This window comes from Amphiura filiformis, chromosome 13 (genome assembly GCF_039555335.1).
Source record: "Amphiura filiformis chromosome 13, Afil_fr2py, whole genome shotgun sequence".
Taxonomy (NCBI): domain Eukaryota; kingdom Metazoa; phylum Echinodermata; class Ophiuroidea; order Amphilepidida; family Amphiuridae; genus Amphiura; species Amphiura filiformis.
The window spans coordinates 40821193-40834993 of record NC_092640.1 but is presented as its reverse complement, the minus strand read 5'-3'; the positions used below and the strand labels follow the sequence as shown (position 1 = coordinate 40834993).

The window sequence follows — 13801 nt, the reverse complement described above, 5'->3', positions numbered from 1 at the left end:
TATGTTTACCCCCTGTATATCCTGAACAAAGACAGATATGTCATAATTTTAAACCAGCAGCCAATAGCTGCATCTTTTAGCTCGAATTTAAGACCTCATTCTGTGAAATTAGCACGTTAAAACTAGCGTCATGCTTTCATTGATTAGAACACAAAAGTGCAACTTTTGGTTTCATCTTTTTAGTAGGTTTTAGATCACCGTTTTTTTAATTCTCAACCAATTTCAACAAATAAGGTCTTGAATCAGAGCTAAAAAGTTCTGGTATTCGCTGCTTGTTGTATTTTGACATATTTGTCTTTATTTAGGATATACAGGAGTGAGCACAACTGGTACCTTAATTTTTTATGGCTTGCTGTACTTTCTTCACATGGAAGTTTTCTCTCATGTCATGTCACATTATATCCTACGTCAACCGCAAAGGAAGTGAATAATGCTCTATCGTGATGACCATGCAAAGTACTAGATTGCATTGTTTGCAAACAAACAAAAAGACAAACAAACAGACATATAATCAAGAACAAACCAATAGCAGCAGGAAAACACATATACCGGATTTCCATGGTTATGGTTAGTGCTAGTTGATTTGGATACTCTATATACAAACTGCTGCGTTATGCATTTTGATTGAAATTATATTTTCTCCATTATATGGACCTTTCTTCTCACTCTAGTCATAAATTAAATCCTTATTGTAACATTTGCTGAGGCCGACGCCCTCAATATTTTTTAAAAATTCTTGTTTTTTACATAATTGTAAAGTACGTACGTTATTAAACTACCATCAAAATTTTAACTAGCCTGAGTGACAGAATTTTAACTAGCCTGGGCGACCAACATTTAACCAAAATTCCGAGTTGAAGACCTCCATACTACACCTATGCCCCAATCGTGCTTGCAGTGAGAAGTTCACATTAGACCATTAACTTTAACAAAAACTTTATTAATTTGACCGCAAATGACCTCAGATGATCTCCATAACCTTGAAATGACCTTCACATTATGTGACACACATAGGCTAAAGAATTACAGACCATTCACCAACAGACAAAATCCCCGTACTTTGTATGCTGAGAATTCTTGCATATTCATGAGGGCCGATCGTTTGATCGTGAGCTATCGTGCGTGTCTAACAAATCACGTCAGCGTTGTGTGCCTTCATGTTACGTGATAGAGTGTTGTGTTTTTTCACGGTTACGTGAAAGACCTTAAAAATATGCGGTATGTTATGGTAAAATTCATAATTGTAGGTAATTCATAATTTAAGGTACAATTCATGAAAATTCTATATATTCTAAAATCGCCCCCTCCAGTACCCCCCACCCTCCCCTCATCAGTGTTTTGTGCCTCGGAGAACGCAGTATTAAATATCTTCGGGAGCCTTTGATGATAATCTTTTGCAATTGATTCACAATTTTGAACGCTGTTCATATTCATAACCGCGCTCTGTTTGGTTTACGATAAGTACTACGGTATGGGTCTGTAATGCGAAAGAAGTTTAAAACCTTATTCTCAACGCAACAAAAAGCGCTCTACCTCATTGGCTAAAAAAAAAGTCGCTATCGCTCAGCAATGCAGTATAAATTCAGCTTTAGGTGTTATGATTGCAGACGAGATCTTCTCCTGTTTTTAATCCCCTGATTTATGGTTTCTGAACAACGAGCAACTAAAACTTCGAACGAGGAAATGAATATGCAATTCTTGAAACATTGTATACACTACCAAATCAAAGTTTTTTTCAGCAACCATGGTTATAGCAAGGTTTGTTTAGCTTACCGCTGTCTTAGTAAAGACTTCTCTTTTATTTCTACCAGTTAACTGCTTAGGTTTCACTACTTCATACTTCGTTAACTTGGCTCTTTGTCTATGTTTGCCTTTGAAGGATTGCCATTCTGAAACAAACAAACAAACAAACAAACAAACAAACAATAAATAAATAAATAAATAAATAAATAAATAAATAAATAAATAAATAAATAAATAATAGTTAAGTTAGTTAATTTTTTAAATAAGTTAAGTAATGAATTGGTTATTAATAATAAATACATTTATACTATTAAACAAGACATATTATATGCAAACATTTAGGCAACATATTTTTTGTATGTTTTGTATCAAGTTTTCAAAAATGTTTCTTGAATATTACTTTTTATTGACCGAAAAAAGGGGACAAATTTACCTAAAATAGCTTACCTCCTACACTCAACTGGTTATCCGACAATATTTCTCCCAATACAATAGGAAATAAAATCGTTAAAACACAGAGTAATGACATGATCCAAAAAAGATTCCACTTTGGTAGATTTCAATCACAGTGGATTCCAATAAATCCAGGCGATCTGGTTCATCATCAACAGCCACGGGCTTCAAGTTCAGGTTCAACACTGTGATTATGCTATACGTGTAAAATACTGCGCTATCTTTTCCTGCACAGACCGGATTTCGGTGATCTACCCATGTTCCATCAGTCACTTTTGATTTTTTTGGCGGGAAAAGTCACTTATTAACACTTGTTCACAACAAGAAGGAATTGATCATCGTATTTGGTGCAAGAATATCGTATGTGCATTTTAGTAAGTTTTTCAGGATAAGCATTTTTGCGTTTTTCAAAGCAGTTAAAGGATTATTTCTTGATCCTAGCATCTTTTTATGACATTTGTCAGTAACAAAAGAAAAAGCTTATTCCCAAAATTTCAGTTGATTCCGATTTTGATTTTTCGAGTTATGCATGATCAAAAAAATACCTACAATTTTTGGTGTTTTGGTGGAAAATCCAAATCTTAATATTAATCTTAATTAATATATTAATATTAATAATCAATACTAAAGGTGAACATTTTCAATTGATCATCGGCTTTTCATCCCAGCTACATACACTTTAAATACATATCATTATATTTATAAAATTTACTTCGTGGAATGTTAAATATCAAAAATATTAATCTTTAATCATTTGCGATAAAATGTGTATTATATCGCGATTTGAAAAAAAATACAATTATTTGATATCAGATAATAAAGATACAAAATCGAGGAAGTAAAATGAGAAAGAAAATAAATAGCCGGAGAAAACAAAGGCATGAAAGTAAGAGAGATCAATACCCGGGGATCAATATAACAGAGTTCGAAGAAAGAATACACTAAAAGGAAAACCGAAAGCGAGAAAGAAAATAACTGATGGAAGATAGACACGCGGAAATGAAGAGTACAACAATGTTATTGTTACAATGAAAGACCAGGAAAGATAAATAAAATGAAGTAAAAGTTGGCGTCGTGTCAGATTTTGTCCCTTCAGAGAAAGGGGTGTGTCAAGACTGTCTACTTCCTACACTATTGTTTACATTATCTATTTTAAGTTTTGGCCTGTATAAAACTTCCCTTCAGAATTATTATAAAAGTGTAAGTTTATATTTCCTTAAAGAAACAACAGATAAAACAAATGATTTGTACATTTCATTCAAGTATTTGCAACCTGTTCTTTGAAATCAGACACTTGCAAGAAATGATCATAGAGAGATGATGAACTATTGAAACATACATCGGGTTTTCACGATGTTTGATATGATCATTATTTCTAGCAAAACATTATATAATTTTACAATACCAACAGCTATCACACTAATTCACATTAAAGGAATATTTCGTTATGCTAGCATCCTCTTTTTATGACATTTTTCAGTACATATCCACGAAAAAAGCATATTCCTAAAATTTCAGTTGATTCCGATATTGCGTTTGCGAGTTATGCATGATTATGTGTATTACACTGCTCCATAGACAATACGTTGTAATTTCGTTCTGGTGCACCAGAACGTAATTCAAATTTCACGATATCTTTGCTAAACGAATTAATCTGCAAGAAATATTTTGTACATAAACATTATGTAGCCAGAGGTTTCCAGTGATATAAAAATCTCAACTTTTTTTGAGAAAAGTTGGGGGATGAGGCTGTGGATCACGACATGCCCTTTTAATATAGGCCTACACATAACATAAACTCCTCAACAAAAGTTTGGAAAGTTTTTCAAACATCTATATCTCAGATTATTTGTAACATGATCATAACATGATTATATCAATGGATAGCTTCATTATTACCCTTTACAATGACACCAAATTTGAAACAATCAACCTTTTCACGGCTGTGTACTCTTCTTGTGAATGTAGTGAAGTCTCACACAGAATGTGCCAAATTGACCATTATTCTGTGCAACAAGCTGCAATCCCATATCTTCACTTTTTGGGACCTAATGCAATCCTCCTAGCTCCTCCTGGCCCAGATGACAACGCTCATCCCCACAGAGCTAGGGTGATAACGCTCACCCCCACAGAGCCAGGGTGATAACGCTCACCCCCACAGAGCAAGGGTGATAACGCTCACCCCCACAGAGCCACAGAGACAGCGCAAGAAGACCGTAAGTCCACTTGGCCCCTCAACATGTATACACTAAAGTTACGTATAGTTTCTTAGGGTTTTATAATGTTTAATACATTCCAAGGTGAAAACATCATGAAAGGTTGTGAAAGATTTGTTTTGGCCCCTGAACATGTATAAAACATTACCAAACAATATGAAACTATACGCAACTTGAGTGTATACATGTTGAGGGGCCAAGTGGACTTACGGCCTTCTTGCGCTCAGGTCTTCATATGGGAGTAGAGAGATTTGAATGGCGCCGGCCTACCATCAGTCCAGACCTCAACCCGATTGAACACTGGTTAGACCACATTGACTTGCGACGAATCCTGGTTGAAGAATGGAATGCCATCAGACAGCAACGTGTGACCAGGCTGGTGAGCAGCATGAGGAAGGGGGTGCCTGGCTCTTGTGGCTGCGTATGGATTTCCACCCGCTATTGAAGTTAGGGAATAGTGTTGTTTGATCACAGAATAATTGTCAATTTGGTACATTCTGTTTAAGACCCCGCTACATCCACAAGACATGTACTCAGCTCCTTGGTCTGGTGCGGACATTAATTTTATAAATGAATTTAGAAGAGCAGCAACGACACCACTTGCATTACATTCCGGATGTTAAATCTACATCATATGCAAAATATGAGGAAAAATGAACGAGTCCGTTTTATTTTAGGGCCATTTGTCTATAACTGGTCTTTACATGTAGCCCTACGGAGAGAGTGCCCGTTGAGGGCGCTATAACCCCCATTTTAGGAGCAAAAAAATGTGATTTAAAAAAACGGACTCGTGCGAAATTTTCAGAGTATGTAGTATGAACATGTAGAAATATAATCAAGTAGTTACCGTTAATACCGTACCTGGTCTTCTCCGAAAAAATAAAAAGTCCTATACCTCAATGCTATGAAACCTAGATGTCAGCCGTAAAAAGGTGATATTTCAAATGTGGTGTCACTGTAAAAGGGACTAATGTAGCTATCCATTGAAATGCAACACGATATGAACGCATTATTGAACATGTCACAAATAATCTGAGATATAGATGTTTGGAAAAACTTTCCAAACTTTTGTTGAGGAGTTTATTTTGTTTAGCTATTTTTAACTTGGATTTTCTTTTCTTTATCATATTTTTCATCTTTTCTGCGTTTTTGTGGTAATTCCTATGCTATAAACTGCATATTTGTGTGCAAATTGAGGGCGCTATTTACATATATGTTAAATATAATTCACCCCAAAAATATGACTTATTCCTTTCATTTGATGATAAAAAGAAGTATGAAAATTTTCTTTTCTATATGTTACTCATTTTTATGGGTTTTTTTTTTAAATGCCATTATACAAGTATCTACCCTTTGTAAAGATGCAAACAAGATTTACCATAAATAGCGCCATCAGTGTTCAACTTTTCTTTAAAATGAATACAGTTCCATATGCCATCATGTACAGTGTCATCGCCCCGATATCTTCATGGCAGAAAATGCCATGGTAGGTTGAATCCACAGCCACGCATGGCCATTGTTTTTCCACCTGTTTAATAGTTTTTAAATGCATAGTGGGCTGAAGGACATCCGACTAAGGCTAATGACATTGGCCTGTGACTGACCTCTGTACGGTCAGCGAGCATACATTCGCCAATCTTGAATTTTGGTCACTTTTTCAGCTCAAGACGCAAGCTACTCTCTCATGACGCAAACTAACGACTATCATATCTGTTCAAAATATATATTCAAGTGCAAGGAACCACATCTGGTTTCTTTATGGGAGATATTCATCATTTTCCACCCCGGTATCCAAAGATTTATCGTCTGAATATCAATCGTGCATAGCACATTTACGTGTATCGATCCCGTGTATTCATTTCAGTGTCTCTGGTTGTATAATGTAATTATTAACCGGGCGATGTCGGTGTGTCATGCTGATTTAAACTTTCCTGCTCATATTTTACGTAATTTTTAATCTCAGCTGTCCATGAAAAAGAGAAAAGGGCTGTGACAAAAACTAAACAATTCAGCCAGAGAACTTGGAACCTCTTATATTTAATTTTAGCTCATAGAAACTAAATTCTGTGATTCTGTAGTTCAACGCTAATAATTGGTGTTTTAATGTACGATCCTTCCGGTTTGTTTGCGTATTAGCCTACTGATTCACAGTGCTAGTCATCAGTACTGATTACACATATTTGGTTTTCAATACTATTTTTTCTGGCAAATTATAGTCTCATTTTCATAGCTTTTCATTAAACATACTACAAATCTTTACTCTGCCGGGTTTTTAATAACATAGAAAAAAAACCAGTTTATTGCAGCACATTTCAGAAAATAATAATGTGAAAAAAATAGGCTTTTCATAAACACCTGCCATTTACGTTGATAAAGATGGTAGTTAAAGTCTTTTAGATATACAAGTCTTTCCAGATTGTGATAATTGTCGATATCTTTTGAAGAGGAAAAAGGGAGAGCGGTGATTTTGACATCTTCTCCTATAAATATAAAATTTGGTTAAGATAAGTATCAAATTTATTGCATAATCATAATAATTACCTTTGTTAGGTCTTTCCCAAAAAGTATAACATTTAAGGTAAGGTATTGAAAGGTATTGAAAGGTAAGATAAGGTAAGGTAAGGTAAGGTAAGGTAAGGTAAAGTAAGGTATTGAAAGATAAGATAAGATAAGATAAGATAACATTTAAGGTCAGGTAAGGTAAGATAAGGTAAGGTATTGAAAGGTATTGAAAGGTAAGATAAGGTAAGGTAAGGTAAGGTACGGTATTGAAATGTAAGATAAGGTAAGGTAAGGTAAGGTAAAGTCAGGTCAGGTCAGGTCAGGTAAGGTAAGGTCAGGTAAGGTAAGCTTAAGGTCAGGTCAGGTCAGGTAAGGTAAGGTCAGGTAAGGTAAGGTAAGGTAAGGTATTGAAAGGTAAGATAAGATAAGATAAGATAAGATAAGATAAGATAAGATAAGATAAGATAAGAACCCGGTTTGGAGCTGAACCCAGATAGGCTTCACCTTTTTACATTCTGTGAAAATGTGCTTGATTGTTTTCTCAGTACAAAAAAGGCTGCGTACCAATATGGTTTGAACACTTTTGAATAGTTTAATACAGAATTTTTGCGAATGCGAGAGACCCGGGTTTCTAAACTAAAACTACCCTGCCAGATATTCAATTTCGTGATTTTCTTTCAAATTCGGACATCGTTTGGGACAAATTTTACAGTATACATCACCTATATTAAACCAACCCTAATCTGAACAAAATTGGAGAAATTCGTTGAAATTTAAGCAAGAGAAGACAAAAACCGAAAACGATGGCATTTACAATACGTCGGTCATTCTTAAGAATAGGAAATGGCCCCAGCAACCGTCAGGCTGTGATCAGTTATCACTATGTAATAATGTTGTATCAAATCCACCAAAAATGACTTACATTGACATCTGTTTCCATAATCAGGTTTAAGGTTCCAATTTTATCCGCAATTGTGATATTATATTCGCTTTCACATGACAGTTCAAAGGACATCCTATAATGTTGAAACTGAAATTTTACCACCTTACATATGGCGCATGAACTCTGCTGAACTCACGTAAAGACTGAAAACGTATAAAAGCAGAACTAAATCGTGTCGTAAATCTCATACTTCACCTGGCTGAGACAACGTAACCAAAACAGCTGTGTCCAAGATCTCATACTCCGCCCTACTGAGATTGCTCAAAGCTGCTCAACATCAACCAAAACAGCAGTGAAGACGAATGCAGGTAATTATTATTATGTTTGTTAGAAAAGGCCGAGGCCTGTTGATGCATGACGTGTGGAAAGGGGTAACGTTGCCCCGCCGCTTTCGCCGGGTAGCGTATTTATTTTCTGCAACCAAAAAGGGCGGAATCCGCTAAGCCTATTAAACCGTAACCCTAAAGGACCATTAGTAAAGGTTATGTATTACGGCCCAATATGGTTGCAGCAACCCATTATGGTTGCAGAAGTGACCCTCGGGTAGAAGACCCGGGAGAAATCAAATTCTGAAGTTAACACTTTTCAAACAATTATCTCTGAAGGACTTTCATTGCAAACTTGTAAAATTTTATCATATTGTTTTATGAATGCTTATCGCTGTCGTAGTGCACGTTAGTAACCATATATTGGTTACTTCTCCAAGCCTTAGTTCATACACCTGTCCCGAATTTTGATATGGCATAGGCTTTGTGTTGTGATCATTTCGATCAGTGGTTCGTAACAAAGAAAGCGTGATCCAGTTGACCTAGCAACGGTCATATTCTAACGTGCACTACGAGAGCGAATACTTTAAATACATTATCACGCAATTCGCCCTCGTAGTGCATGTACGTGATACTGGTTCATGCTTAGTTTGAATATACCTGTATTGCTAGCAACCCGTTGACGTTGTGTTGTAATCAATAGAGACTTGTGGTTCAAAAGCAGAAACTTCAGTTTATGTACGACCTGTGGCTGTCCTTATGTGCCAAAATGTGTCGAAGTTCAATTTTCAATTTGTACAAGGGTCAAATACTAATGTTGCTCCGATTTTCATAAAATTGTACCAAATTAAATATTTTGGATTTTGTTCGATAAAATCAAGTGAATACTTACTACAATATTATTTCGACCTACTCATCGGAGGACTTCATCATGTATGACTGATAATTATCTGATCCACTTTCCCGGCAAACAAGGAGTGGTTTCCGGTGTTCCTTAGTCTCTTTTGAAGACTTCAGTAGGCCTAGTGGATCGTAGACATGACTTAAGAGGTATGTGCCCTCCTCTCTGTTTAGGGTCTTGGTGCCCCGTCTCCTTATTTCCATTGCTTCTAGACCTTTTGTCGTGTTCCTGTTCAAGGATCTTAGATTCTCTCCGGTCTATAACATGGTTTGTCCGTGCAAGGTGATGGGGTTTCATAGCCGTGTCAACTTTGTGTTTTTTGAAGACTCTTTGGATACGCTCCGAAAGGCCGCTGACGTACAGAATTTTTCAGCATCTTATTATATCAAATTGTTTGTCTAGCTTCAGGCATTGAAAAAACAAAGATAACTATCTGTGACGTATAGTTACTTGGGTAGAAATAATAAACTTATTGAACAGGACAATTGCAATTAGAATCGATAGACCTAAAACTTTTTTTTGCACATAACATATTAACTATACATCACAGATAGTGAAAACTTTTTCTGGCAGACTGAACAAACAAGTTGGTACAGGTTTCATAAAAATCAGAGCTACTTTAATGTGTGACCCCTGTACAACTGGAAAATTGTCCTTCGACCCTTTTTGGCACATAATGGCGAACATTTGCTCTTTTATTTCCATTACTATTACATTATGAAAAAAACCCCATACAGCTGTGGTGTTCGTCTGATATGTTAGAAAAATATTTTAACCGATGACACCATGTTGACATTGGCTAAGCTTTATTTTCCCTCGCAAGGGTGACAGTTCTTCCCAGTTCTTGTCGCAATTTCGCCATTTTTATATTTCACAGACGACTCGACCTTTTGAGGTCATTTAGTAGACTTTCTTACCAGTCGTTTTTGTCATTCTTACTAAAGTTCACCCTTTGAAAATCGAACTTCGACGTACGCGGTGCGAAAATTTTGCCACCAGCTGCCAACGGTTTCTGTGGCAGTTCCCGTATTTTTCTGATCGTATGGTTGAGCGGTAGTTGAGGTGTAATGACACAAGGCACCGGGTCACTAGCTTAACAGCCGTTCCTCTGCATTGCACATAAATTATCAAAGAACATGGATAAAGACCTGGATCGTAATTCTATAGAACTTTCACATCATGCTGATCACTCGCACCTTTTACGTCTTTGAAAGAGCGGTATCGTAGTCAATCCATCATTGCACACACACATACTCCGTTGATGAGCAGTGATGAGTGCGGGGCAGACATTCAAACGTATTGTAAACCCATTGCTATGGTAATTAATCCTGTTACATTACTATTTCTACGCGACGAACTTATATTCTAACATTCTTTTTTCTCTCTAGTTTAAACCAAACATGAGGATCGACTTCAAAATTCTTTTACTGGTGCTGTCCGTCGCTGTTGCAGCTCAGGCTGCATGTTTCGGGGCCGGGGGCCGCCGTATAAGTTACAACGATCCTGTCGGAGACGGTAAGTCGTATACCAGGTGTATAAATTACTTAACGTATTCCCAGAAAAAAATTAAATATCACAGGCATTTTATAGAACACGAAGCACACGAGCTTATTTTAAATACATTTTTTGCTACTACCCATATGCTAAGCTTCAGCTCTGTAGAAATGAAACACATGCTACTTCCAAATTCAACATTAGATCCTCTTGAAATGACTACAATGTATAGTTTTATGACCTTTGATTACCATTATTCGCCACTTGCACGGTTCCGCCATTATGCACTATGTGCGGGAGAGCCTCGAACTGGCAGCATACATGAATGGGAATTGAACCAGTCATATAACATTCTGTGTAAGGTTACGTAATTCTTCCTTTCATGTATGCTGCCAGTTCGAGGCTCTCCCGCATATAGTGCATAATGGCGGAACCGTGCAAGTGGCGAATGATGATCAGTTGATCACACTACAAATTAGATGGCTGTTATGCTACATTTGGACGTGGTAGTGTTTGTCATGATGTACTGGATAATGATATCGATGTGTACCAGTCATTTTGATACACCCTGTATAGGATGATCCTATTATATTAAGAAAGCAAATTATTTTTTTCAGAGTGTACCCACGGAGAGACAAAGAAGGAGAATTGTTATACGGACTGTAAATGCTATCATGGATATTGGAGCTGCCAAGGTTGCACCCGTAAGTACCACATTGCACTTATGGGGCTATCATTTTCTTCTGAAGGGGGGGGGGTCCCAAGTTTTCAAAAAGTCGGCGTCAATAAAATTGCGACCCCCCCCCCTATTTTGGGAACAAAATTTTATGATCCCCCACCACCGATTCACCTTGCCCCCTAAACTGGCTAAAATTGTATTGAAATCAGTCTTTTTGAATAAAATAAACACACTATCTGTGGTATTCTTGGGACTCCCTACATTTTAAAATTTTATGATCTCCCTATTTTTCTTTCCAAAAATTATGCCCCAATATATTTGCCCCCCGAAGAAAATGATAGCCTCCTTATTATGCTGGCTTCATACTGCATGTCGCTTGTACTTTTCTGTAATGCTGCATGATTTCATACTTTCCTGCTGCTTGCCGCCGGCTTTGCCGCTATGAAGATGATTTTGCTTCACCATGTTCACTGCGCAGCCTCGATCACTCCACCGCTCTGCCCAAGCGGCATGATCGCTGGGAGTTGAAGACTTTGGATCTTGAAGAACTTGTCTTAGTCCATTCTCTCAAATTGATTCAAGATCTTGAATGTTTCTTTTGAGAGCAGTCTGAATGTCACGAAACTAATGAAATTACGTAAACAAATACCGTACTATAGGCAAAAGCAGATGTGTGACAATAATTATGATTTCACTAATTCACTTACGGTCATTATTTTCGAATTAACGCTGTAAGCTCGTATAAGCCGTATAAAATTAATGTTTTGGTTCTCGTCCCCTCCCTCCTCAATTTCTGGGATTTGTCAGATTTGTTTTGATTTTTTTTTATAGATTTTTCAATTTTTTTTAAAGATCACTTCCAGGTCTTTTTATGGTACTCTAGGGGGTTTATTCCTCAGAATTTCACATTGAAAAACGCGGGCCTCATCGTTTCCTCAGCACTGTTGGAAAAGACCGAAAACTACTGACTCATTTTACATTGGATTGGAAAAAAAAACTCCCTCCCTCATCCATTCATAAAAATCCTCTGGACGAGAACCAAACATTAATTTTATACGGCCATACATGGATTCGTCACGTTATTAATTTAATGCCTCAGTAAATTTGGTAGTTTTCAGTAACGTAAAATGTAAACCTTTCATGATTAGGGTTTACTTCGACTGAAAACCATCAGTGAAAAACCAAGTTTATCGGCGAAAAACCAGATTTCTCGGCCGATAAACCTGGTTTTTCAAAAACTACGACATATTGTCATAGTTTTTTGTAAAACCAGGTTTCTCGGTCTTTTGCTTGACACTTCCATCTGGTCTTTGACTTTTTCAAAGGACCACTTAGGGTAACCGCATGTTTGAAGCGCTTCCTGGATTTTCTTTTCCTCCTCAACCTTTCCTCCTCTTCTGTCACGATGGTGTCCTTCCTGTTGTATAACGTGCGAATCACCCCCAGTTTCTGATGTAAAGCATGTGCGACTGGTACTTGAGGTATTGGTCGGTATGCGTAGGCTTGCGATAGACCAACAACTTCAATGTTCCATCGTCTTTCTTCACTGGGTGTCCAGAAATGGAAGCTGACCTTGCGATTCTTGTTCAAAGGTAAATTTGATGGAGCCTGACTTGTCTACTTGGTTGATGTGGTCTGTAAGCTGCTGAACACTATCTCTTTGAATAACTTCAAGAATGTCGTCGACATATCGGAGCCATAGCTTTGGTCTACAATCAAGCGGAGCAGTAGCGATGTATCAACTCTCACACATTTTTTATGAGTTTCTAGAACTGAAAATCAACTGGCAACACTAAGACCTACGCTGGAGATACATCTAGCGTCGGTTGCCAGTAGGAATCACTCATCATCGAGTGTTGACAAAGGCAACAGTGTTGCTGAAACGTACACAAAGTAGGCCCTAAGTGCAATTTCTGGATCAGATATCAAGAACTTTGGTTACTGAGTTTACTCTACCGATCCTGATGAATTTATTCAAACAATTTCATTGTTTGTTCATTGGTGCCACAACTTTTGAAAGTTACCGGCCCGACTGGCTTATAGTGACAAAAATCTTAAACAACAAATTACAATCCCAGTACTATAATATATAATATTTCTTTATTCTATTAATTTTTATTTCAGACCGTACCCGACCAAATTTGACGACGACTGTGAAAGAATCTTTGACGAGGAGGCATGCAAGTGGTCTGTTGTAAAAAAGGCGCGCGAAACATGTCCAGTTTATGCAGGCGTTGGCTAATATTATTATATTATAATATGGCGGCCTAAATTGCACGCATCACATATAATGTAGACCTTAAATTACCCTCCTCTTTTTATCCTCGTTCTGATACATATCAATTTCTAAGCCCGGGTTTCTAGGCGCCCTTTAAGGTTAGCAACTATTTTAAACTGTTGCGATTTGGTAGTTCACAGCATCTTACGAATGCTAGTGAGCTTTGGCAAAAATTGCATTGATCATTTCATAGCGAGTGTATAGAAGAATTCTAGTAGGTCCTCTGGTTTTTGAGTTATGTTGTAAAGAGGGCTGAAACAACAACACTTTTCTAAAACATACATTTATAACTCAACAATGAATCAAGGAGGTTTTCAAAGTATTTG

The 13801-nt window shown here is 37.0% G+C and overlaps 1 long non-coding RNA gene across 1 annotated transcript; it reads left to right on the top strand.

The window, feature by feature from the left end:
* The first annotated feature begins 8033 nt into the window (after positions 1-8033).
* LOC140168360 (uncharacterized) lies at positions 8034-11231 on the top strand. Its single transcript, XR_011861197.1, has 3 exons — positions 8034-8165; positions 10413-10539; positions 11136-11231. It is a non-coding gene; the product is annotated as an uncharacterized lncRNA (long non-coding RNA).
* Positions 11232-13801: the final 2570 nt, after the last annotated feature.